The sequence below is a fragment of the Hypanus sabinus genome, chromosome 21 (genome assembly GCF_030144855.1).
Source record: "Hypanus sabinus isolate sHypSab1 chromosome 21, sHypSab1.hap1, whole genome shotgun sequence".
NCBI lineage: Eukaryota > Metazoa > Chordata > Chondrichthyes > Myliobatiformes > Dasyatidae > Hypanus > Hypanus sabinus.
This window is the reverse complement of record NC_082726.1, coordinates 2874059-2894999: the sequence shown is the minus strand read 5'-3', so window position 1 is coordinate 2894999 and position 20941 is coordinate 2874059. Positions and strand designations below refer to the sequence as shown.

The window sequence follows — 20941 nt, the reverse complement described above, 5'->3', positions numbered from 1 at the left end:
CTGTGATTTGTAGTTTGGCTGCGTGATGTAAAAGGTATAATAAACAATGGAAAGGCTGGAGCCCAACAGCGACATGCTGGATCATGCTCCCTCTGCACATGCAGCGATGTATTCTGAGAATAAAAGAGTGCCTAGAAGCCATTTGTGTGCGAGTTAATTAAAAACAGGTTTAACTTGTAAAATTACCAAATGGACTGAAAAGCAGCTGCATGGAGGGCAAAATCCTTCCTGTTAGTGAACACAACTCTGAGTGCATGCACACCACAAAGTGTTAACAGGGTCTCATTTTATGCCCTGATCTTCTCTGGATCTGCGTCGGTTATTTTTAACTAAGTGAGCAGGAGTCAGATTTCTGAGCTGCATCATGTCAAATAACTGCTTACTCGTTCACTCACTCACTCGCACTACACGCATACATGAGTATTTACTTTCAACTGGCCCACCTCACTGAAAGTCATGGCAACACACAATGCAATAGCTGATTATAGGGAGTTCCCGGGTTACATACGAGTTCCATTCCTGAGTCCGTCTTTAAGTCGAATTTGTATGTAAGTTGGAACAAGTACATCCGGTATTATTTAGCGTCAGTTAGTCAAACGTTTGTCTTAGTATATAGTATACATTTTATTATATATATGCATATAAAACACTTAAGAAACGTATGTATTCCAATAATTAAACCACTGTGTTGCTTAGTAATAATTGCAGTTTTCATCGGGGCAGGGCCTTTCACATGCTCCGTTATTCTCACATTATCCGTTATCCTTTAAAATTGTTCCGATCGTTGACTGACTGTAGCCTAACGCTTTTCCAATGACCGATGGTGTTTCAGCTCTTTCCAAACGCTTTATTGTTTCCACTTTATCTTCAATCGCAATCGCTTCCCGTCAATGGAACAGAAACACTGTGGGCGGCGGGTCCCGAGCTCCACCAGCTCCCAAGGTCCGTTGGGTCCTAAGGACCACCGCACTGAATTCCCTGGGTCTGAAAGTCCACCGCACTGAGACAGGTTAAATGGGACAAGTGGGGGGCTGTGCTGGGTTTGGGTATTCGATCCTCCACAATATTCCGTGTGGGAATTTAAACTGGAGGTGGCAGTGGTTTTTTTTACAAGGTCAAGTTGCGAGCTCGACATCAACCCAGCATGGGTGGTATGGGAGTCACTGGATCGACATCAACCCGGCATAGGAACAGTCTGTCACTAAATCAAACTCCGGAACCTCCGTTCTCCAGCCCGGCGCTGATCTCACTGCACCACGAGCCAACTGGAACGGAGGGGGGTGGGCGGGGTCAGGGTGAAGCTTACTAAGAAATATTTAAGCCAAATACAAAGTTAAACACTCAATACAGTGTCAACGGCAACGACTTAAAATGGCGGACGGCATCGCAATCTGACTTAAAATGGCAGACGGCATTCTCCTTCCTCGGTTCGTAAGTACGAGTAAGTCGGACGTTTGTAACTCGGGGACTACCTGTACTCTGCTCTCTGTTCCCTGCTTCTACCAAAGGCAAAGCCAAGAGGAGTCACACTGAAAAAGATTCTACCAGTGACTAATACAGCTTGCTTGGATACCGTGAATCCCCCTTTCCTCACCAACCCCGACCTTGATCTCCCTCACTTACATCCGCACCACCACGATCACAGAGCTGTGAAACAACAGTAATGGAGAATGTGCACAAAGGCCTGATCCACAATGCAGGATGTCACTTTGGAAGAAAATGTGACAGAATCTGCAGCTTAGATACACAGTTTGGAGTCACTGACAACAACCTGTTAGAAACTAGGACATTTGGCCTGTTCTCTTTTCCGCTATTCCCTGACCTCTCCAATACAGTGTGCACAAGCTTCTCCTTTGTTCTCCCTCCAAATGAGACTTTTGCTTTTGATTGTGTTCCTACAAAACAGGCCAAAAGACTTCATTCTCATTGTCTACTGAATCTCTCCAATTCCAGCTACATCAAAATAAACAGTACAGTTCTACACCATGAAAATCTCCACTCTTTGAGATGGGGCCCTTGAGCACCACCTCTATCTCTGTACTGGAATAGTGATCTGAGCTACCAGAACTTGCTGCTCGAAGCAGTTATGCAGCCACAAACCCTTCGCTTGAACTGAAGGAGGAGGGGGCACGGGCCACATAAAGAAGGTGGGGGGAGGGGGAAGGTGCAGGTGAAAAACCAATCAGAGGAAAGATCAAGGGGCGGGGGAGGGGAAGCAGGGACTCCTTCTTCAGTCCTGACGAAGGGTCTCGGCCCGAAACGTTGGCTGCTCCTTTCAACGGATGCTGCCCAACCTGCTGAGTTCATCCAGCTTGTTTGTACATGTTGATTTGACCACTGCATCTGCAGTGTACTTTGTGTTTACCTTCACCTAACCCATTGGCCCTGTTCTTCCTTCATCATAACTCCTTAGTTTGAACAACCTACTTTGGCAGTAATTAACATCCCTCACTATATTGGGGCTTGTGCTATTTTAATATATAAATTTATATAAAATGCTTATTAACTCAAAAGACAAATTTTAAATTCATGCTTTCCGTCATCAGATGAGCACATAATTTTGGCCTGACCGTTCAAATTTTGTCTCCACATGCCCTTTTCTCACTGTTACCATTAGGTAGGAGATACAGAAGCCTGAAGGCACACACTGAGCAATTCAGGAACAGCTTCTTCCCCTCTGCCATCTGATTTCTAAATGGACATTGAATCCATGAACACTACCTTTTGAGTCAGTGGTTAGTGATGGAGAGGAGGTCAGTTATCCATTATGGACAATCTGGCACATCCTCTCCATGACCTACTGAATAAGCAGAGCAGCACCCTTTCAAACAGGCTCACTCAGCTCCGTTGTCACAAGGATTGCTACAGAAAATCTTTTCTAACAAATGCAATAAGCATACACCACAGTTCATCTCTGTGCGGGAACACACATCATAGTACAATATGATGTACTATGCCCTGACGAAGGGTCTCGGCCCAAAACGTCGACAGTGCTTTTTCCTATAAATGCTGCCTGGTCTACTGCATTCCACCAGCATTTTGTGTGTGTTACCTGAATTTCCAGCATCTGCAGATTTCCTCGTGTTTGCTCATACTACAATAGTCTCGTTTTATTACTTCATACATTATTATTGTACATTGGTAAATTATTATTGTATATATTATTATTCTGTATTTGATTATTAGTTAAGTCTGCACACTGCTAAGTGTGTTTTTAAATGTTGCTGCTGTAACAAAAGGATTTCCCACTCAGGATCAATAAAGTACTTATTATTATCTCACTACTTTTTATTCCTGTTATCTTGCACTACTTATTTTTAACTTAATTATTTAATAGACATATATACACTTACTATAACTCATTTTTTCTCTATATTTATCATGCATTTCATTGTACTGCTGCCATGAAATTAACAAATTTCATGACATATGTTGGTGATATATTAAATCTGATTCTGACTCAGATGAAATGGCTCTGATTTCTTTTCAACATCTTGAAATTTTCGATAAAATCACTTGGTGGTCTTCAAAATCTCAGACTAAATGAGTCTGGACTGTGTCATTTTTCCTTATGATTAAAGCATATTGCGCATTCCCTCTGAATCCATTCCCAATGCTGTGGTCACCTGGGAAAGGTCTGCTATAACACCTAAGGGCAGTACTGAGACAGTGCAGCATTCTCAAAGGGTCATGATTGCTGGAGTATCAGATTATTAATGGGACAGGACTAAGGGAATACGGACTGCCGGGGGAAACAGTACTGAGTGAACATCACACTGTTGAAAGGTCAGTGCCAAGGGAGTACCAGATGTAGGAGGGGGCGCCACATCATCAGATGTTCAGTGTTGAGGGAGTTCTATCCTGTCAGAAGGAAAACATTAAGGGAGACTGTCAGTGGTGAGGAATTGCTGCTCTGTTAGAGGGCAAACTGATGGGACACCACACCACTGGATGTAATTAGAACTTTAAGTTAACATACTAGAAAAGAAGATCAGAGGCAGATCTAAAGGGCAGGTTTTGGACATAAGGGTTAATGCAGGGCAGAGGAGGACACTGAACAATCCAAGAATACAGGTCACCATAGCACTGGGAAAGGATTCAGAGGGAAAGCACAAGATGCTTTAATCGCAAGGAGAAAATAGATAACCTATCCTCATTTTGTCAGAAATTTTGAAGACTACCAAGTGATTAAATTGAAATTTTCAATACATTGAGAAGAATTTGATCCATTTCAACTGACAGGGGAGTTTAGAATTAGGGGGCAAAAATCTGAACAATCAGGCCTTTCAGGAGTACAGAATGGAAACATTCTGCATCAAGGACAGTACATCAAGAACTCACTATTCAAATAGCAACTAATGCTGGGCTAACCAGTAAGTTTAAATTGATGAATTGTTCTCCCTTAGTAGGGAGAGAAGGAGCAGTGCTATCACATGATGGCAATCAATCACAGACTAGGTTCAAGGGGTGAAATGGCCTCCTCCTGTTTGTACATTCCATTGTGAAAATGGAAGTAAGCAGTTGCTGAGAGAAGAAGTGCATGTGGTTTTACTACCTTGCTAAGGTATACATACTTTTGTAAATGCTTCTAATTTTCATGATGACATGTTAGTGCTGACCCTTAGTCAGTCATTACCAGTACAATATTAGCCCAAGGTGAAGCTCCCTCAAGTCTGTGTCAACACCATTCCTCAACTCTAAAACAAATGGAGACCTCTAAGATGCCTCAGGGTTAGGTTAGCATCTAAATAGTATTCAGCATCCAGTCATGTGCAGTTCTTCACAATGGACTGGAGTCAAAGTTCAAAGTAAATTTATTATCATAGTATGTAGATGTTATTATGTATCACCTTAAGATTCATTTTTGTAGGCTTTTACATGAATAATGAAATATAACTTAATTTAAAAGGATTGTACATAAACAAAAACTGTCCAACAAGGTAACTTAATACTACAACTCATCAAATACAGTGAAAGGCGTTAATGACCACACTGCTGAAGACTCACAACCACAGTCACACCACAAACATCACTGCCCAATTCCACGATCCAAGGTGCAACATTAACCAACCATAATCCTAAATCCCACATACAGGCTGGGTCTTGTCCCCCTGGGGTCCACTTACACACCATCTCTAGTGGGATTGACAAGATTATACTTTGAAAGAAGCAACCTGGAGATGGCAAACTCAGTACCAAGTTAACACAGAGTAAACAAAGGACAGTTGCAGCTGATAGTCAAATGCACATTCCACACTAGTACAGTGCTATAACATCCATCACACATCCCCCACCACATAAATTCAAAACTTTCAGCACAGAAACATTCCAAGTTATACATGTGATTTTTATCAGAAACAGCTTGCGAGTCCAATTCTATATGAGAATTACCAGGTCATCCACTTATCTAATCCACCTCAGTAACCATACTGACCCTAGCACAAGACAATCTCCCCGCTCAGTAACTGAGCTGAGCACAGCAGGAGGCCTGAAAGATGAGAAGTGCTCATGCAAAAAGCTGTGTATAGATTTAAGGTAATTCATAGCAGAAGAAGAGGAAAAGTGAAGATTGTTTTTCACATTGTTAGCTGGGCTAGAATTTGGGTCCTAAAAGAATGGTGAAAGAAACAACATTTTAAAAATCTCTGGATGAAGCAGAGGACAGGCCAGCAGTTAAGAAGTGTGAATAATCGGCTGGATGGACACAATGGGCTAAACTATCCTCCTCTGTGCCATAAACGTTAATGATTTTCTGAGAGCCAATCCCCTCAAATGAGACTTTGCTGAAACAGCAAGGGAATAAGTCCTTGCTAGTCACAAGGACTTTTGTCCTGGAGTCAATCCAGATAGAAACAGCACAAACTCAGCACCAGAACCTCTTTGATTTATATTCTCATAGGCTTTACTTCAACACAAGAGCTAATCTGTTCCATGTCCTTAGACTATAATGACCCGGGCATCAGAAATGGCCTGTAGAGTGTTTTATTCTGCAAAATGGAGTCATGAAAGACTGCAGATGCAGGAAATCTGGGGCTACACACAAAGAAGGAACAACAATTCAGGCAGCATCTCTGGAGGGAAATGAACAGGTGACATTTCAGACCCAGGCCCTTCATCAGGACTGGAAAGGAGGGCAGAAGCCAGAATCAAACAGTGAGCAGAAAGTTAGCTGCATGATCAGTGAATCCAGGTGAGATGGGGAAGTGATGTAAGTGAGGGAAGGGGGAGGAATGGGAATGATAGACCATAAGGCATAGGACACAGGAGCAAAATTAGGCCATCTGGCCCATCAAGTCTGCTCCACCATTCAATCATGGATGATCTTTTTTTTTATCTCCTCCTCGACCCCAGTTCCCAGCCTTCTCCCTGTAACCTTGATGCCATGTCCAATCAAAAGTATATCAATCTCTGCCTTAAATACACCCAATGACATGGCCTCCACAGCTGCATGTGGCAACAAATTCCACAAATTCACCAACCTTTGGCTAAAGAAATTTCTCCGCATCTCTGTTTTGAAAAGATGCCCCTTTATACTGAGGCTGTGCCCTCTTGTCCTAGACTCTCCCACTATGGTAAACATCCTTTCCACATCTACTCTGTCTAAACCTTTCAACATTTGAAAGGTTTCAATGAAATCCTCCCCCATCATCCTTCTGAATTCCAGTGAGTAGACCAGAGCAATCAAACGTTCCTCGTATGATAGCCCTTTCATTCCTGGAATCATCTTTGTGAACCTCCTCTGGACCCTCTCCAATGCCAGCACATCTGTTCTAAGATGAGGAGCCCAAAACTGTTCACAATACTCAAGGTGAGGCTTCACCAGTGACTTATAACCTTATAAATCCTCAGCATCACATCCTTGCTCTTGTATTCTAGACCTCTTGAAATGAATACTAAACACAGCATTTGCCTTCCTCACCACTGACTCAACCTGCAAATTAACCTTTATGGTGTTCTGCACAAGGACTCCCAAGTCCTTCTGCATCTCAAATTCCTGGATTTTCTCCCCGCTTAGAAAATAGTCCACACATTTATTTTTACTACCAAAGTGCATGATCATGCATTTTCCAACATTGTATTTCATTTGCCACTTTCTTGTCCATTCTCCTAATCTGTCTAAGGTGGAAGAGACAAAGAGCTGAAGAAGGTGGAACCTGGTAGGAGAGGATACTGTGCTGTGGAATAAAGGGAAGGAGGTGGGAATCACATCTTTCTCCTTCTGGTTCACCCCTTCTTCCCTTTATTGCACTGCTCACTATTCACTCTTACAGATTCCACCTTATTCAGCCCTTAGCCTCTTCCACTTAACACTTCCCAGCTTCTCACATCATTCCCACTTCCCCTTTCACCTGGATTTACGATCACCCACCAGCACATGCTCCTCCCTCTCTCCCACCCTGTTATTCTGGCCTCTGCCCTCTTCCTTTCCAGTCCTGATAAAGAGACTCAGCCCAAAACAACTGTTCACTTCCTTCTGTAGATGTTGCCTGACCTGCTGAGTTCCTCCAGCATTTTTGTGTGTTTTGTTCTGCAATCCATGTTCTCACTACCATTCCAGTTCCACAACAAGAAATTCTCCACTTCATATCTTCCTTTAAACAATACCATTCCTAAACTGACTAAATCCATTACAGGTTTTCCCACAGTACTCCAGTGCTTCAGTAAATCAGTGAATTCAGCCTGGGAACTACTCCACCCTACAACTTTCAGCAGCAGTAATATTCCAGTGTATTTACCTACTCCACTCCGCATCTTCCCGCCAACAGTTAGAAAAAAAAACCAAGGTAATGTCTGCTCACAAATTGTCCCTAAAAGACACACTAAAGGGTTTGAATGTTTCTGCGCTCGGAACTCTAAGGGGAATACATCAGCAATTCAGTAGACACCGTATGGAGTATGGCAATGAAAGAAAAATTCTTCAGTATCAGGGAAATGCCATCTCCAAGTGACTGTTAGTCCTCCTCAACGATCAGATCCTCGGTTCATGTTTACTTATATTCTTTCATCTGCCTTGAATAAAGCAAGCTTCACTAGGACTGTGTTACACCCAATACTATAGAAACGCAATTGCCCTGTCTCGATGGAATTAAATGAAAACAGGCATGTGTGCAACATCTACAGACTGGGTAACTGTGCAGGGGGTGGCAGAAATCCCTCCACGGAGGCCCCCTCTCAGCTCGACCCGCCTCCCTCTGCACAGACTGTAATTTAAGCTGATTCCCAGAGTTGCAGTACCGGCCTTATCTAGAAATCTCTGTTGAATACCAACCGCAATGTTCTTTTAATTAGATGCCAACCGTATAAACTATTGTTTTAACGCGAACTGTTCGGGGAGGTGGGGGGGGGTGGTAATCAGTAAAGCGCACAGCACACACAATTCCCAGCCTCCAACAGATTACCCGCACAGGGCAGCTAGTCTTTCCTGAGGCTGCTCGAAGCAGTTATGCAGCCACCACCAGCTGCACATCATTCATCACAGATTCAGGGACTTTTCCTAGCTCCCTCCCTCCGCCAACAGGCATCTCTCTAGCCGCAGTGTTCTGCCACCTTTCCCAGCGGCATTAGCACAGGATTGAGGAAGGGGAGGGGCGTCATACATTTAACTGGATACAGTTCAAGAACACTGCTTTGGAAAAACATTTACTTTCCCCAAGCAGTAAGGCTGATCACACCACCAAATGCTCCATCATTACTATTATTTCCTGTCAGTAACCTTACTTACAGCCTATCATCACTTTGTGGACTTACAATCAAAATACACATATACGATGTAAATAAGCTACCTTGTGCATTTATATTTATTATGTTTTATTTTTATTGTATTCTTTATCTCCTCTGGGTTTATGTTGCATCAGATCCAGAGTAACAATTATTTCATTCTCCTTTACAGTGGTGTTGAGGAAATAACATCAAACTATCTTGAATCTTGAGGAGTAAGAATGTTGTTTAACTTTACCTTGCCAGTGCTCAGATGATGCTGCAGCACTTCTGAATGGGGCTTGGAGACTCAACCACTGCATGGAGATTGTGATGGACACTCACAATGGTGTAAAACATCCTGGGGGGGGGGGGGGGCTTCACAGAGGAAGGAGAGCAGAAGCTTGTTCAAGAATAAGAAACTGGACACAAATTAAGTATTAAGGATGAAAAATTCTTCCAAACACAGAGATTTCACCAACCAGCAGTTCCATATTACCAAAGGGCATGAGGGCAGGAAGCCACACAAACGCCACATTCTCTCTGTAATTGCCACTGGCCTCATTAAGCAAGTATCAACACTGCACAACCCAAACACTAAAGGTAATGTGGTTCCCACAAAATACCACAGGACCTAATCAGCCTTGCTCACTGGGGTGAGAAGACACAGTCTGGGATTATTCCACTCCCCTGGTAAATGCAGCACTGTGCATCTCCAGAATGTTCTAACATTTTTGAATAAAGAAAAGCAAACAAAATAGAAAAGTGGAAAAAGGTAGCAATGAATGCCTTAGGATACAGTGAATATAAGACAACGTATGTGGACATAATCAGAAACAAACAAGTTCCATCTCAAGATGTACTGCAGCCACATCTTAAACTATCTCTGGGGCAACTAAATCAGAAGATTGTCCTGCAAATCCCTCTTCTAAGTGTCACCACACTCAGCTGAGGGGCAGCAGCCATGGGTTTAGTTCCTTAAAATTGTCATAGCTGAGGGAGAGGTTGGAGCAGTGGACATAAGCTCCCAATGGTGTGCAGCTCCTGTCCTTCACATTTTGCTTAGCTACTAAGCCCAGTGGAACTGTTTCTAATGACAGGAGAAGGGGCAAAGGCAGGTTACTGGCATCTTAAAACCATTCACTCTGGGCAAATGGGGCTCATCAGCCATGGTTGGCAGCTCCTCTAGGATCTCAATTCTCCAACGCCTGGCAGCTATACCCACTCATGAGTAAGGCTTTGGGAGTAAACAAGAAAAATCCAGATGTTGACTTCAACGCTGACTAGCAACTCCTGTAACTCTGCTGTGGCCAAACTGTATCCTTTAGATTCATCAGTTGCATGAGAAGGGAAACCTGCTGCATAGGCAACAGCTTGCTCACCATATCATACTGCCCTGGCTTGTGTTTCACGTAGACAGCTAGGATGAAACATCCATGGAGCAATGGAGGGCCTTTATAGCGTTTATTGCAGAAAACGTCATACCCTGTACCATGCAGCGGCTGGGGTATTTCCAATAAATCATCTACCTCATCTTTGGTGTTCTTGTTGTGTCTTTTTCTACATTGGTGAGACAAAACCTAGACTAAGTTTTGCAGAACACCCACACTTTGTCAACAATGGCCATACTGATCTCATGGTGGCACGTCACATCAACTCCCCTTTCCATTCCTACACCAACCTGAGAGTCCTCGGCCTTCTCCTCCACCAGGGTGAAGCAAAACACAAACTAGAACAGCACTTCATATTCTATTTCAGTAGTCGACAACCTAATAGCATGGACAACTGATTTTGAATTTTAGGTAACCCGCATTCTTTGTGAGATAGGATAAAAAAGTGGAGAGAATAAATACATGGGAGTAATGTAGAATTAGTGTAAATGGGCAGTCGGCAGTCAACAAGCCAAAGAACCTATTTCAATGCTGTGGATCGCATCACACCGCCAACTCCACTTCCATTAACATTAAAATGTACATAGAGCTCACCATACTCTCTCAGCACCCCCTCCCCCTCCCCACACACACAGAAATAAAATGCACTCCTCTGCAGACATAGCTAAGCAGAAATACAAATAATCACACTAACAGCTCAAATGCATGAGTACAAATACACATGTACGCATCTCAATCCTCATACACATGGCTGTAATCATGAGCTGTAAAGAGTCACAAATTCCATAATTCAACAACAGTACAAGACCAAAGGACAGGAGTGGTTCATAAATGCACCATTAAGAATGCACCGACATACATCATTGGGAGAATTTACTGTTCAGATGAAAGATCGGGGTTCTTAAGTTGGCAATGTATGATTAAACAATTCAAAATACAAATCAAATTCCCAGTCTGTGCTCATTATGTGATCCAAAAGTGAGTTAAAATCAGACACGCTACCATTTGTGCCAGTCGTGTAAAGAAAGCAGGGTAGAAAGTGCCTTTCAGTTGTTGAACAATGGTGCAAAATTGGTTTTGGTTGTAATATGCACCACCCCCCCCCCCCCCAAACACACACTCCCTGTAGTGGGTCTGATTCAGAGGAGCCAGAGTGTGTGGAAAGAATTGGCTGGAGCAGATAGGTACAGAGTTCAGAGACCCATGTCTACAAGTCTTGGCCAGGGGCTGGAGTTGGAGACCCTGAGGCAGCCTGTCCTGGGGTTGGACTACCTGTGTTGTGTAAGTGGGTAGCGAAGATACTTGTTTTTCGGTTGTTGTTTTGTTTCGTTGCTGTGTTATGTTCCGTGTTGTTCTGCTGAACATTGTGGATATGCTATTTTGCCACTGGAATGTGCAGCGGCACTTGTAGGCTGCCCCCAGCACAACCTTAGGTTGTGTTGGTTGTTAATGCAAATGACAAATTTCACTGGATGTTTTGATGTACATGTGATAAATAAATCAATCAAAATCTAAATCTGAAGGTGATGGATATGGGAGAGGCTGTCCCCTCTCAAAGACCTCTCAGATGCAAGGTGCACTAGGGGTTCCCCAGTGTTGTAAAGGAAGTGTGGGCCTGCCCTTGTTGCTGCATAATCCTGGACCTGGTGTGGCACAACCACACCACCTGTCCCTTATATAAAAGTTTAAGCAGAAAAACGCCTCTGGCCAATGTATATCCAATGAAATGATCCCCCCTGCCTGTAGTCTATAAAAAGTCATTTGGCAAGTTGATAGCCACAGACATTTTCCCAGGGCAGAAATGGCTAATACGAGGGGCATAATTTTAATGTGACTGGAGGAAAGTATGGGGGGATATTGGAGGTATATTCTTTACACAGACAGTGGTAGATGCTTGGAACACCCTGCCAGGGGTGGTGGTAGAGGCAAATATATTAAGAGCATTAAAGAAACTCTTAGATAGTCACATGAATGCTAGAAAGATTGAGGGTCATGTAGGAGGTCAGATCTCATAGTAGGTTAAAAGGTCGGTACAACATCATGGGCTGAGCAGTACTGCGCTGTAATGTCTATGTTCTATATTCTGAGATGCCCCCTCGCCAGAACTCACCCAGACCTTGTGTGGCTGGCGGTGCAAAGGGCCCTTCCAATCAGATCCACAACGCAGAGATTAAGTCTCGATTCTATGACATGCTGCCTTCGATGTGGCTGCAGTGGAGATGTTGATCATCCTTCTGGTGTACTATGCTTTTACCAGTCAGGTGTAGAAAGGGCTGCAGTGTCTTTATCAAATCTCATCCTGAGCTGATGCCTAACACAGGAGTCTGTGATCCATCATGGATTGTTCACATGGATACATACTGGGACAAACATCAAGTGCTGCTAGAAGCTCATTAACTTGGTGAAAGAAGTAACGTTCTGTAAAATTGCCATCTAATCTAGGTTTGGTCTCGCCAATGTAGAAGAGGTTATGTCAAGAGGTAAGAGGAGGTGCCTGTGAATCTGTGTTTATTTAGAGTGAGTGAGCCCATTGCACAACAGAAAAGATTAAAAATGTGGATGCTAGAAATACTTAAAAAAATTTTAAATGTTGGAAGTAGTCGATCAGGTAATCTCATCTAAAAGAAAAACACAGTTAACATTTCAACTCCATAAACATCCAACAGGTTAGAAAGAGTTTATAGACTTAACAGGTTTAACAAGCCTTCAACAGGTAGGGCAAGAGAAGAAAGAACAAAAGAAGTCATACATTCTTATGAACCACAGCCAATCTCAACATGTTTATGCCATTAAAAGTACCTGTGAATAAGCACAAAAATCAGGAGTAGGAATAGGTCACTGACTCTCAGGCCTAGAATGACGTTTCCTCATAAGATAACCCATCTCTTCAAGTCTAGTAAACCTCTGCTTCTGTTACTGTGTTACTGTCCTTGCTTAATGAAACCATAAACTTGACAGTCTTCCTGTGCAAGATGTCTGCAACTTAATGCAACTTGACTGGCCCATTTCAAAATGCAGAAGTAAATGCTGAGAGATGCACTGAGGCTCTGGGCAGCCCCTACAAAGGCTCTGTTGGGGAGGACCACAGTCTTAGTTATTGTCACCACACATCATGGAAGACCAATACAACCTTTACAGTAGAAACATTGCTAGGAAATGACAGAAAATGAAATGATTAACCAAAGCAGGGAGATAATAAAGGTACATCAGTCTGCCCTTTTACCTCCCAACCCTGGCATCAGTACTGTTACCACCCTTCCACTATTATCAGCAATAGGCCTGCAACCTCCAGCAATAAATAGACTTGTTACAATTAAAATCACACTCTTCAGACATCCTAAGTTTACCATGGGCCCCTATAAACTATACTATACTACAGACATAAAGATGAAAGTGCCACAGGCTGATTATTGCTGAAATCATAGCAATAGAACAACTTGATTAAAATACTGATTATTTATCTCCAAAATATAACTTTTTATTAATATTTGACAGGACAATTGTGTGTGTGTGTGTGGGGAGGGGGGAGGGTGCATGCATGTGTGTGTGTCTGTGTGTGAGTGTGCATGTACGTGTGTGTGTGTAGGTTTTTGTAATATGGTGCAATATGTGCTCTACATGAATAAACATTAGGTGACGCCTGACTGCTTGGCAGCCTCTTACAAGGTACTAATTCAATTCAACCATTCGGACGACATCACAAACTGCAGAATTTAAAGCAGAGATTGAATTACGGTTTCTGCATATACTGGTGACTATTTGCTTTATATACACAAAATAATGGCCAGCTAGATGATTAAAGATAAATTCATTCTCTGAAACAATTAATCTGTGACATTTTGAGATTATTGCACTGGTTTGAAACATTAGATAAAGGTATCAACAGTTACAATACAGATTCAATTCCCTTTGCCCCAGTGACTCCAACAGTGAAAACATTACCAGACATCATGCTAAAACTGAGCATAATACAAGATTCTTGATTAGCTCTGATCTAAACCAGGTGTTGCAATTGTCCTCTGAGCCTAGAGGCAGGAGAAAGAGGAAAAAAGCTCATTGTCATCGCTAACCTCCAAGACCCAAGCATTGATACCTCCTTGTACAATGGGATCCTTGGTTTCTTCACTGACAGACCTCAGTTAATACAGTTGTTCCACAAACACCATCAGCACAGGTGCATCACAAGGCTGTGTGTTTAGTACCTTGCTCTACTCACCAATGCTCTATTTAAGTTTGCTGATGACACCATCGTTGATTACTGAATCAAAAGTGGTGACAAACTGCATGGGGGTAGGGGGTTTCGATGCTTCTCTCATTCATTCTGTGGGGTTCTTGTTTCATGGATGTCAGTGAAAAGTATGAATTTCAGGTTGTATAATGCATACATTCTTTGATATTAAAATGAACCTTTGAACCTTTTGATGCCGCAATAACAAACTCTCACTCAACATTAACAAAGCCAAAGAGCTGGATTGTTGACTATAGGAGGAAGAAGCCAGAGGTCCATCAGCCAATCTCTATTGGGGGAATCAAGGTGGAGAGGGTCAGTAGCTTTAAATTCCTTGACATTAAATAGGATAGATCTGGCTGGGACCAGTATATAAGTGTCAACACAAAGAAGGCACAACAGCGCCTCTATTTTCTTAGAAATTTGTGCACATTCACAGAAAACTTGACAAACTTCTATGAGTCCTGGTATGGAAACACTAGTGGAAAATACTCTAGAAAGTGGTGGACACAGCCTCGTTCATCATAAGCCAAGCTCTGCCCACCATTGAACACACCTACATGGAGCACTGCTACAAGAAAGCAGCATCCATTATCAAGAACCCCACCATCCAAGGACATGTTATCTTCTCAACACTACTATCAGGCAGAAGGTACAATACCACCAGGTTCAGGAACACTACAACCATCAGACTCCCGAACCAGCAGCTCTCTCAGATGATGAGATTAAGAAAGTGCCAGTAGGGTACTACCTCAATGATGGAGTATTAATGAGGAAGAGGACATCCAGTTATGACTGGAACAATTGAAGTTTGATATGTTTAAAGTAGAGGCTGAGGAAAAAGAAAGACAGGCAATTTGATACTAGAGAAGCAAACAAACAGAGGGAAGAAGCAGAAAGGCAGAGGCAGTTTGAGATGGATAAATTAAGGTTTGAGACAGAAGCTGCTGCCTCTAAGGAGTTGGTTGTACCATTTATTGCCAGCCAGAAAGTTAAACTGGAGTCTAAAGAATATGATCTTATGATAACTCGTATTAAAGGCAAAGATAATATAACTGCTAATTGTCTTTTCAGATGTTAAGCTTGCAATGTATGGAGTAGAATCTGTTTTTCTTATATGCTTTTGCAATATGTTATGTAATAGTTGCAACTGTATTGTTTTATATATTATAGTTTGCAGTTAAAATTCTGCTCTTTTAGATCAAAATTTTCCTATTGAGGGAAGTGTTACAAACCCACAGGTTTCGTTTACTGTGGACTGTCACTTTAAAAGAGCGCTTCAGTGAGGCAGGACTATGATGTTATTCACTGACTGACTCACAGCTTGTTTACCTTTAAAACAAGGACACAGACAGTCACAGCCAGAAGTCAGAAGAAGCGAACCTGGAAAAGGTAGCAGCTCCAGCTTGTCAAAGCTGGGAATTTGGAACTCTGCCATACCCACAAGGGTGGGTTGATTATCCATCCAGTGCACATCGAATGTGTGGCTGTCACTTCGTATAATCCATAGGAGTGGATTTAGGAATGTACTGTGGGACCACTCGAAGTTAACCTTGCCTGGGTATGTTACATGGTAACCCCTTGAAGACGACATCCCTGTGACAGATCACTTTGGTGGTAATTCGTATGTGGATTTGGAACGGCTCAACAGAGGATCTTTGACAACTGATATTTATTAATTACCATCGTGGAGCGTATGGAATTCAACGTAATTACCTTCTCTCTGCATTTTACCTTGGATTACAAATATCTGTCTCCCATCATTTATTCCTTGGATTACTGAACTTTCCTACTGCACCATCTCAAGACTCTAAGCCTTGTTCCCCCAGGCTCGCTAGTCTGGGAGTTATATTTACACACATTTATACACATAACACCATTAACTTTTGTTTATCTTGGTTAAGTTACTATATTATAATTAGATACTAATAAAGATAATGGTTTTAACATCAAAACCAGACTCCAGTGTGAACTCTATTGCTGCTGGTTTGTTTCTAAAATGTTACAGTTTGTAACAACCCACCAACTCTCTTTCAAGGACTCTTTACAACCTATGTTTTCAGCATTTTATTATTTGCAGTTTGCTTCTTTTGCAAGCTTTTTTTTGTCAGTCTGTTTGTGTCCAATGTTTCATAAAATTATATTGTATTTCTTTTTCTGATAAATGCCTGCAAGAAAATAAATCTCAAAGGTTCATAGTAACATGTACATACATGTACATGTATGTGTGTGTTTGCATGTGCATATGCTTACATGTACATCAATGCACACACAATGCACATACACACGTCAAAGTGGAGGACTTAGGCAAGATGGCACCAGCATACATCAGCGACTCTCTGCAAGCTGCAGAAAATTGTACCAGTTTTCCTCTTAAATATATTCCTTTTGAACTACTTTCACTGCAATCTGCAGCATGTAAATTTCCTCCTAATAATGGATTACAAAATTACATCAGTGATCTTCAGATCTCATGACTGGCAATCGAATATGATGCGTAAGTCACGAGCTCCAGCAAAACAGTTAACTGCAGCGCCTTTAAGGGCCAAAATCACCCCCTCAAAACTAGAGAGTAAACTCCAATCCCTTGTGCAATTAGATCCTGGATTTCCTCACTTGTAGACACCAGTCAATTTGGATTGGCAAAACATCCCCTCCATAACCTCCATCAGCACAGGAGCACCACAGGGATGTGTACTTAGCTCCCAACTTTACTCACTTTACATCTGTGACTGTGGTTATGTACATCTTCAACACCACATACAAGTTTGCTGATGACACCACTGTTGTGGGTTGTATCAAAGGTGTCAACGAATCAGGATACAGGAGGGAGATAGTAAATTTGGCTGTGATGTAATAACAACAACCTCTCACTCAATGTCAATAAGAACAAGGAACTTCAGGAGAGGGAAACTACACTCATTCTATTTCTGGAGTTCCCACAACCAATGGTCTCAGCTTAAGGACTCTATCTTGTTATTTCATGTCTGTTATTTATTGCTATTTAGTTATATCTGTATATGCGTAGGTTGTTGATCCTATTTAGTGTCTATAGATTTGCCAAGTATGCCTAAAGAAAAGAATTTCAGGGTTATATGTGGTGACATGTATGTATTCTGATAATGAACTTTACTTTGAATTTGAATGCCTATTGGATATGATGCCTCCAGTATAAAATAACCCTTGCTGCTATCCTGGTTTGATGCACTGAAGATGACCATTCCGATGAGATAAGAGTAGCATTTTGTTCCTGTGTTTGGCAAACTATCCAGAGGCCTGGTCCAGTGACCAAAGGGACAAAGGTTCGACTCACACCAAAGTGGCCAAGAAGTTTCAATTGTGTTAATAAAATAAATTGAAATAAAAAAGCAAATAACAGAAATGAAGACTGTGATTACCTATTAGGTTGTAAAAAATCATATCTGATTAACTCATATCCAAGAATGAAATCTGCTGCCCTTACCCAGCTTGGTACATGAACAAACCAAGAGCCATAACAACCTGCTTGACTGGTCTAACAAATCAATAAAGTTCAAGGACAGAGGCTGCCAACTCCAGAAGCAATGTCCACTTCAATGATTCACAGCATCAATGAACTTAACCTCTCAGTGGCTTCATCATTCATGCATACCAGATCTGTCTCTCAGCCAACTTTGTGGGGAAAAGCCACATTAATCAGCTGGTAGTGCATGGATCCTCAGTTTCTCCAATGCATTTTAATAACACAATTGTAAAATCAAGTACTCATTTTTTAAGCATGCACGCAGACACGAAGACAAAGTTGTTTCCAACTCCCAAGTGTTAGCCAGATATCCTCACACTGTTTTTTGATTTTTTTTAATGGGGTGAAGACTCAGTGTCACATGCTCCCTGAAAAGGATCATGTTGGTCAGGAAGTAGTAGTAAAGGTAACACCAAGCTTATGCTTTAGTATGAAGGCAGGGATGCAGTAGTGCTGTGTAATACTAGAATAACTGTGAGAGGGTCGAGGAATGTGAACTATGACAATATGGCCAGTGATAAAGTCGTAAGCTGTTTCTTTCTAAATGTGTTGTGCAGAAGTATAGCAAAGTACTTACAATGTAGACAACAGTTTCTGATGTACCGAGAGTCTCAGAACAAAATAAAAGTGTGATTTTTCATGCAGTTATTGCTAGTCAGTCTTTAAGTTCAAGTAAGCAGGCAGGAGTATTCTATTATTAGCTGTTGGGAAGACAAACTGCTAGCTATCAAAGATAATATTAAAGATGTCAGAGCAGAGCACAAAGCAAAGGGAAATCATGTTTGATCAATTTACCAGAGCTCTTTGTGTACTGGATAAAGAGAAACCAGTGAAGCCCTCTTCTCATTGTTACCATCAAGGAGGTGGTACGGGAGCCTGAAAACGCACACTCAGTGTTTTAGCAACAGCTTTTTCCCCTTTGCAATCACATTTTTGCAGGGATCGCAGGGAATCCTCAAGGGTGAAGGTGAACAGCCGGAAGTGGTAGTGCATGTTGGCACAAATAACATCGGGAAGAAGAGGAAGGACGTTCTGCAGCGGGACTTCAGAGAACTCGGAAGAAGGCTGAAAAGCAGGACTTCCAGGGTGGTTATCTCTGGTTTGCTTCCAGTTCCTCGTGCTGGAGAGGGCAGGAACAGGGAGATAATGGATCTGAATGTGTGGCTGAGGAACTGGTGCAGGAAGCAAGGATTTACATTCTTGGACCACTGGGTAGGGATAGGATTTTGTGGTAGAGATGAATTGTACAAAAGGGACAGGTTGCACCTTAAATAGGCGGGGGGGGGGGCAGCATTCTGGCAGACAGGTTTGCCACTGCAACACAGATGTGTTTAAACTAAGTAGTGGGGGGGGGGATGAACTGGAAATATAAGCATGGAGTTAAAGGGAAAGTGAAAATAAGAAAAGTTAAAAAGGACAACAGAATCAATGGAGTAGAAAGCTCAAGAAGAGATCATACAGTATGGCCAAGTGAAATAGGAATGAAAGGAGAGGGGAGTACCAAATTAAAAGTATTATATATGAATGCACGAAGTATAAGGAATAAAGTAGATGAGCTTGAGGCTCAGTTGGAAATTGGCAAGTACGATGTTGTGGGAATAACTGAGACATGGCTTCAAGTGGACAGGGCCTGGGAAATGAATATTCAAGGCTATACATCTTATCGAAAGGACAGACTGACTGGCAGAGGGGGTGGGGTGGCTCTGTCAGTGAGGAATGATATTCAGTCCCTTGCGAGGGGGGACAAAGAATCTGGGGATGTAGAGTCAGTATGGATAGAACTGAGAAATTCTAAGGGTAGAAAGACCCTAATGGGAGTTATCTACAGGCCCCCAAACAGCAGTCTGGATGTAGGGTGTAAGTTGAATGAAGAGTTAAAATTGGCATGTTGCAAAGGTAATGATACAGTTGTCATGGGGGATTTCAACATGCAGGTAGACTGGGAGAATCAGAATGGTACTGGACCCCAAGAAAGGGAGTTTGTGGAGTGCCTCCGAGATGGATTCTTAGAACAGCTTGTACTGGAGCCTACCAGGGAGAAGGCAATTCTAGATTTAGTGTTGTGCAATGAACCGGATTTGATCAGGGACTTGGAGGTAAAGGAACCATTAGGAGGTAGTGACCATAATATGATATGTTTTAACCTACAATTTGAAAAGGAGAAGGGAAAATCGGATGTGTCAGTATTACAGTTAAACAAAGGGAACTATGGAGCTATGAGGGAGGAGCTGGCCAAAATTCAATGGAACAATACCCTAGCAGGGAAGACAGTGGAACAAAAATGGCAGGTATTTCTGGGAATAATGCAGAAGGTGCAGGATCGGTTCATTCCAAAGAGGAAGAAAGATCCTAAGGGGAGTAAGGGGCGGCTGTGGCTGACGAGGGAAGTAAAGGGCACTATAAAAATAAAAGAGAAGAAGTATAACATAGCAAAGATGAGTGGGAAACCGGAGGACTGGGAAGCTTTTAAAGAGCAACAGAAGATAACAAAAAAGGCAATACGCCAAGAAAAAATGAGGTACAAGGGTAAACTAGTCAAGAATATAAAGGAGGATAGTAAAAGCTTCTTTAGGTATGTGAATAGCAAAAAAATAGTTAAGACCAAATTTGGGCCATTGAAGACAAAAACAGGTGAATTTATTATAGGGAACAAGGAAATGGCAGATGAGTTGAACAGGTACTTTGGATCTGTCTTCACTAGGGAAGACACAAACAATCTCCCAGTTGTAATAGTGGCCAAAGGAACTATGGTAAAGGATGAACTGAAGGAAATTTATATTAGGCAAGAAACGGTGTTGGATAGACTGTTGAGTCTGAAGGCTGATAAGTCCCCGGGACCTGATGGTCTGCATCCCAGGGTACTTAAAGAGGTGGCTCCAGAAATCGTGGACGCATTGGTAATCATTTTCCAATGCTCTATAGATTCAGGAACAGTTCCTGCTGATTGGAGGGTGGCTAATGTTGTCCCACTTTTCAAGAAAGGAGGGAGAGAGAAAAGAGGGAATTATAGACCGGTTAGCCTGACGTCAGTGGTGGGAAAGATGCTGGAGTCAATTATAAAAGAGGAAATTACAACACATTTGGATAGCAGTAGAAGGATCAGTCCGAGTCAGCATGGATTTA

At 42.1% G+C, this 20941-nt stretch overlaps 1 protein-coding gene across 2 annotated transcripts in view; it reads right to left on the bottom strand.

Annotated features, from left to right (window-relative positions):
- LOC132378744 (neogenin-like) overlaps nucleotides 1-20941 on the bottom strand; it is a 383956-nt gene that overhangs the window by 253717 nt on the left and 109298 nt on the right. The gene's annotated exons all lie outside the window — the stretch shown is intronic.